This window comes from Eriocheir sinensis, unplaced genomic scaffold (genome assembly GCF_024679095.1).
Source record: "Eriocheir sinensis breed Jianghai 21 unplaced genomic scaffold, ASM2467909v1 Scaffold1270, whole genome shotgun sequence".
Classification (NCBI taxonomy): domain Eukaryota; kingdom Metazoa; phylum Arthropoda; class Malacostraca; order Decapoda; family Varunidae; genus Eriocheir; species Eriocheir sinensis.
The window spans coordinates 1-7,500 of record NW_026110596.1 but is presented as its reverse complement, the minus strand read 5'-3'; the positions used below and the strand labels follow the sequence as shown (position 1 = coordinate 7,500).

General features: G+C 39.3%; 1 long non-coding RNA gene across 2 annotated transcripts in view; it reads left to right on the top strand.

Moving 5' to 3' along the window:
- Window positions 1–7,290, top strand: part of LOC126989709 (uncharacterized) — a 21,823-nt gene extending 14,533 nt beyond the window's left edge. For both annotated transcript variants that reach the window (XR_007743626.1, XR_007743627.1), the window contains exon 4: window positions 7,272–7,290. This is a non-coding gene — a long non-coding RNA (uncharacterized LOC126989709). The remainder of the gene's footprint in view (window positions 1–7,271) is intronic.
- Window positions 7,291–7,500: the final 210 nt, after the last annotated feature.

Sequence of the window (7,500 nt, the reverse complement as noted above, 5' to 3'; positions counted from 1 at the left end):
AAATCAGATTGTTATTACCAAACAAAATCATGATTTTTTTTTATTTGATTTTTTATGAAAAGTATTACATCAGTTAAATAGTGTGCTCCAAAGATGGTAAAGAAACACAACCTATTCATGTGAAAAGATTCATTTATTCTCTTAAAGGTATATATACATAAACAACAAGAAGAATCCTACATTATTATAAATTTATAAGTAGGCTTTGACAATTGATATGAATTAATCCTTGAACTCACTATTTAAAGTTTTGAACTCGATATAAAGTTATTGTACTTGCAAAGTCCTGCTCTTGCCTTTCCTCCAACACTGAGGGAATTTTAAAAGATAGGTTAGTAAGCTTTCATCTGCCAGCTGATCAGCTGCAGGAAAAACCCTTTTTCAGGTTAACCAAACTTTGAATCTCACTTTGTATGTCTCTGGTGTTAAAGCAAAAAGCAATGTTAAACAGGACTTAACAAGACATACATGGTACGGATGCCACTGAGCTGGTAATCTCACAGCAACCAACTGCCGAGGCATAATTGACTGTGACTGACCAACTGGTGGAAAATGCTATGTACTGAGTTTAGTGAGTTCTCTTGTGCTAATGTTGCCAACTGTTTCAGATATCAATATTCAACAGAAAGGACATATTTTTATGAAATTAATGTGTGGGAATATTGAAATTCCATATAGCTTTTTGGGGGTGGCTTCTGTGGTGCAGTGGTTGGCACTGCCTCAGCATAGGGGCCTGGCTGTATGTGGCAGAGTTATGAGGGGGGAGAGAGAGAGAGAGAGAGGGAGTGGGTAGAGGAAGAAAGTATGTAAAACAAATATGAGAGAGAGAGTATCAATTAAATTCATCTTAATTATACGCTGGTGCCCTGATAGAGAGAGATTTCATAATATATTATCCCATGCTGTCTTTCCCGGTACAAGACTTTGAGAGGACACATTTTCCAGCAGGTTAGGAAGCAGTGCTGGAGGTGCCATAACACAGGGCACTCCTCACCTCAACAACAGTCTCTTCACTGACAAGTAATTCTTCACCAACAAGCTTTTCTCAGCAGCTTTCTGGAGAAATAGGTAAGCTTTCTACTCCACTTCCTGCCCTGCCTTCATTACTCCTGCCAGAAGCCCCCAAAGGGTGAACTCTGTTATATATTGAGCTGCAAAATGTTCAGCAGCTCACTTAGTAAACTCATTGTGGTTGTAAATGTTCAGTACATCCCTTGCTTAGAGGGAAAGGCCTTAACCCAGTGGTTGTAGCAGTGATCATAAGTGTTTCTTAATGGTCCTCAAGCGAGAAAAATGAGAAAAAAATCACCCCTCACACAAAACCATTTCATAATACATATCAAAGCATTTCAGATCAGTTTACACATCATCTATTTTGGGGGGGGTTTAAATCATGTGGCACAAATTTGGCCTGTTGTTGCCAAGCACGGTAAAGCCACAAATTTGGCCTCACATGTTGCCAGGACGGTAAAGCCAATAAATTTGGCCTGTCACGTTGCCAGCGACGGTAAAGCTTTCAATAAATTTGTCCCATTGTTGCTACACGGTAAAGCCACAATTGTTCCATTGTTGCTACACGGTAAAGCTTCAGATAAAATTTGGCCTGTCATTGCTACTGGTAAGAAACATGATCCCTGCAGGGTTAGCATAGATGCATGATATATGTTTCAGCCAAAGTGCTTACTATTACATAATTGGATACATATTATGCATGCAAAATTGGTTTTGCTTTATAATATAGTTAGATTAATTTGATTTATTTATTCAGCCCTTGACAGAGAGGAAAGTAATATTTCTTATTGTACAAGGGACTTCAATGCAGACATGTTACAACCTGATTTCAGTATAAGTTGAACCAGGAATGTCACCTCCCAATCCTGGCATCAAAGTTCCTTAAGCCCCTAACTCCACTTGCACCGGCAGTGCTAATGCAGGAGTCAAGTCATCATTATACAGTAAATATTGGTGTGAAAAAGACTCCTAATATTGGCTGCACCATGTGTGGAAATACATATTAAAAAGGAAGTTTAGCCAGCAGGGAGGGAGGAGGAGGCTCACTACATGGTTTGGTCTCCAAAAGCTAATAGGCTATATTTTCACCTGCAAGGGTAGATATATATTTCTTCTACTTTCATTTTGCCTTATTTTACAGCCTTTGACAGAGAGTAGAGTAACACACACAAACTGATCACAAATGCTTTGATATATATAATATGAAATGGTTTGTGAGGGGTGATTTTTCTCTCATTTTTTCTGCTGAGGGACCATTAAGGAAACATGATCCCCGCTACCACACTGGTTAAGTTAAAGTTTTCTAACGAAAGAATTGCTGAAGCATTACATTTGTAAGTCACTGACACAACAAAACACGTCCTCACACTCACCACCATCACTTTGTTGATGCGTCGCGGATGCGATATTGGTAGTGTAGGTTAGATACACGGGAGCTAAGGTTTCAGAGGAGCTGCCCTGCAGGTTCACGCCGGCCTCTTGCAGACTCCTATGTTCTTATGTCACTGACGAGGTGGAAGGATGCTTAAAATGCCATAGTAGGGCTTCAAATGCAGTGTGTGTGTATTCCAGAGAAACGTTCCACCTGTCAGTGCTGGCTAGCTTCAGACTGAGGAGAAAGACAGCGTTCTGCCATGTAGCAGGGCACGATAACAGAAACCTTATTCCGATAACCGATAACTGATAATGAAAAACCTGGCTTCAACACCCTGGCGCCAGATCTCGAGATCGCTATATCACGCCTAAATTTCAAATGTCGCTATTGAATATAATAAGCTTTCAGCCATAAACTCAGCATGCACCATCATTTTATATATGAAACATGCAGAATTTAAATGGTGCATATAAAGAAACCTACCATGGCCAGTCAAACAACACCCCGCACTGTAATCCTAGGATCGCCACGCGCGCTAAATTTCAAATGTCGCTATTGAATCATAACAAAGCTTTCAGCCTTTAAACTCAACATAATCACCATGTATTATATATGAAAACATGCAGAATTGGCGATGGTACATAAAGGAAACCCTAATGCCACGGCTGGCCAAAACAGCGCCTCTCGCTGTGTCCCAGATCGCCGCGCCGCTTAAATTTAAAATGTCGCTATTGAATATAACAAAGCTTCAGCCATAAACTCCACATATAATCATCATGTATTATATATGAAAAGATGCAGAATTACATGGTGCAGCATAAAGAAACTCACTACGGTTGGCCAAAACAGCGCCTCTGTTGCAAGTCCGAGATCTCTCGCCGCTTAAATTCTTAAAATGTCGCTTATTGGAATATAACAAGCTTTCAGCCATAACCTCAACATAATCATCATGTATTATATATGAAAACATGCAGAATTAAAATGGTGCACATAGTTAAACCACTACGGTCGGGCCAAACAGCGCCCGCGGTCGTATTCGAGATCGCCAATGCTACACCAAATTTCAAATGTCGCTATTGAATATAACAAGCTTTCAGCCATAAACTCAGCATAATCATCATGTATTATATAAGTATGAAAACATGCATGAATTAATGGTAACACATAAAGAACTCACGCTTCACGGCCAGCCAAAACAACACCCCGCACCGTATCTCAGATCGCCATTCGCGCTACAACTTCAAATGTCGCTATTGAATATAACAAGGTTTGTACCACAAACTCAACAGTAATCATCATGTATTATATGTGAAACATGAATTACAAGGTGCACATAAAGAAATTCACTACGGTTGGGTTAAAATAGTGCCCTGCGCTGTATCCGAGATCGCCACGCTCTCTCTCAAGTTTCAAATGTAGCTAGCTGAATATAACAAGCCTTCAAAACATAAACTCAGCATAATCACTCATTTTTATATATGAAAACATGCAGAATTCAAATGGTGCACATAAAGAAACTCACTTCACGCCAGGCTAAAACAACACTCCTCGTGACCGTGATCCGAGGATCGCCGCAAAAGCTAAATTTCAAATGTCGCTATTGAATATAACAAGCTTTCAGCCATAAACTCAACATAATCATCATGTATTATATATGAAAAACATGCAGAATTACACAGGCACATAAAGAAACTACTCACGGCTGGCCATAAAACAGCGCCTCTGTTGTAAACCGAGATCGCCACAGCGCTAAATTTCAAAATGTCGCTATTGAATATAACAAGCCAGCCATAAAATTACCATAATCCATCATGTATTATATATGAAAACATGCAGAATTAAATGGTGCAATATAAAGAAATCCTTACTACGGCTAGGCCAAAAACAACACTCCGCAATCAGTATCCGGTGAGATCGTCAAGGCAGCCAAATTTCAAATGTCGCATATTGAATATAACAAGCTTTTCAGCCATAAACTCAACATAATCATCATGTATTATATATGAAAACATGCAGAATTACATGGTGCACATAAAGAAACTCACTACGGTTGGGCCAAAACAGAAGCGCCCCTGTTGTGTCCGAGATTGCCGCCGCTTAAATTTCAAATGTCGCTATTGAATATAACAAGCTTTCAGCCATAAACTCAACATAATCATCATGTATTATATATGAAACATGCAGAATTAAATGGTGCACATAAAGAAATCCTCACTACGGCCAGGCTAAAATAAACATTCCTCGCACCGTGATCCCAGGATCGTTGCCATGTGTGCCAAATTTCAAATGTCGCTATTGAATATAACAAGCCAGCCATAAACTCAACATACTCATCATGGTATTATATAGGTGAAAACATGCAGAATTACATGGTGCACATAAAGAAACTCAATACAGCCGGGCCAAAACAGCCCCTCTGCTGTGTCCGGAGATTGCCGCGCTAAATTTCAAAATGTCGCTATTGAACATAACAAGCTTTTCAGCCATAAACTCAACATAATCATCATGTATTATATATGAAAACATGCAGAATTAAATGGTGCACATAAAGAAATCTCACTACGGCCAGGTTAAAACAACACCTCGCACCGTATCCGAGATCGCCACAGCAGCTAAATTTCAAATGTCGCTATTGAATATAACAAGCTTTCAGCTTTTATAAACTCAACATAATCACTGCGTATTATGGCCATATGAAAACATGCAGAATTACATGGTGCACATAAAGAAACTCCACTACGGTTGAAGCCAAACAGCGCCTTCTGTTGTGTCCGAGATCGTCATGCTGCTAAATTTCAAATGTCGCTATTGAATATAACAACCTTTCAGCCATATATAAACTCAACATATAATCATCATGTATTATATATGTGTGTAGAGTGTGGCAGTCTCTTTCACTCCCCTTTTCCTCTTGGGAGAAGTGAAAGCGCAATATTTTCCATGATTACCTCGTCAGAGGCGGGTGATGCAAGAATGAGGAAGACGAACAGGAACGCGGTCCGTGTTTACATTCAAGAGAAAAAAAAGAATATCACCTGCGCGGATGATAAACGTAACCTTTATTTTATAAATACTACCTTATTATGCCCATATTTCTGAAGTATATCATCATATAACATTGATAAAGTAGTATTACTATATTCAATCACTGAAGTGTCGCAATTCTGCAATTTAAAAATACATCTTTTGCCAGGACAAATTTTCAAACTGGATCAGCTGCTGAGTGTGAAGTTGAACTTATTTTTCATTTAAGCTCAGCTATAAGTTAAACTTGAGATTCAGTGGAACTTTTAAGTTAAAGATTAAGATTAATTGTAAATTTGGGCCCTGGAACTCGCAGGGAGGGTTTAGCACCATGCAGTTACGCTAGTCCTCCTGCAAGTATTTAGCAACCAAAGGGTTAATTTACAGTCCTTGATAGAGAGACTATAGAATATCTTATCCAGTGCTGTCTTTCCCAATACAAGACTTTGACAGTGGACACATATTTGCAGGGGGCTTTGTGGTAGCAGTGGTTAGCACACTGGGTCACAACCGAGAGAGCCTGGTTCGATTCCCAGGCGGAGTGTGGAAAATTTGGGCGGCTTTTCCGATACCTACATAGCCCCTGTCCACCCAGCAGTGTACCAGGTATTAATCAGGGGTTGTGTCCTGTCTCCTGGGGTCTGTTCCCTTCTATAATTCCTTCCCTCCTGTCTCTCTCTCCGGCATATGACCACAGATGTGTGCTGCCCACAAAACCAAACTTTCCAAACTTAATTTGTGGGTTGTGTCATAACCTTGAAATAGTCATAGGTGGAGGTCATCATAGCTGAGGATCCCCTGTACAGTGCCTTGAATATGTAGCTTTCTGGATAATAGCAAAATTTGTCACTAAAGAAATAATCGCCTAAGCAGGTTGGCAATGATTAAATCAAATTGATTTAATCAGATGATTGAATCTTTTGATTTTTTACTTAAAAAAATCATGATTGTTATTACCAAACAAAATCATGATTTTTTTTTTTTTTTTTTTTTTATTTTTTTAGTAAAATTATTCCATGGGTTAAATGGTGTGCTCCCAATATGGTAAAGGGAAACAACGTATTACTTTGCAATGATTCATTTATTCTCTTCATATACCACAAAACAACAAGCAAGAATCCTACATTATTATAAATTTATAAGTAGGCTTTGACAATTGATATGAATTAATCCTTGAACTCACTATTTAAAGTTTTGAACTCTCGATATAAAGTTATTGTACTTGCTAAAGTCCTGCTCTTGCCTTTCCTCCAACACTGAGGGAATTTTAAAAAGATAGGTTAGTAAGCTTTTGGTCTGCCAGCTGATCAGCTGCAGAAAACCCTTTTCAGGTTAACCCTTTGAATCTCACTTTGTATGTCTCTGGTAAAGCAAAAGCAACATAGGATTCTAACAAGCATACACGTAGATGCCACTGAGCTGGTAATCTCACAAAAGCAAACTGTTGAGGCACTGACTGTGACTGACCAACTGGTGGAAAATACATGTACTGAGTTTAGTGAGTTCTCTTGTGCTAATGTTGCCAACTGTTTCAGATATCAATATTCAACAGAAAGGACATATTTTATGAAATTAATGGAATATTGAGTTCCATATAGTTTTTTTGGGGGGGTGGCTTCGTGGTGCAGTGGTTGGCACTGCCTCAAAGTATAGGCCTGGCTGTATGTATAGAGTTATGAGGGGGAGAGAGAGAGAGAGAGAGGGAGGTAGAGGAAGAAAAGTATGTAAAAAAACAAATATGAGAGAGAATCAATTAATTATCTTAATTATACAGCCCTTGATAGAGAGAGAGATTTCATAATATATTATCCCATGTCGTCTTTCCCGGTACAAGACTTTGAGAGTGGACACATATTTGCAGGTTGGTGTAGCCGTGCTGGAGGTTCCATAACACAGGGCACCTCACCTCAACAATAGTCTCTTCACTGACAAGTAATTCTTCACCAACAAGCTTTTCAGCAGCTTGGAGAAATAGGTAAGCTTTCTACTCACTTCCTGCCCTGCCTTCATTACCCCCGCCAGAAGCCCCAAAGGGTGAACCCGTTATATTGAGCTGTAAAATGTTCAGCAGCTCACTTAGTAACCCAGTG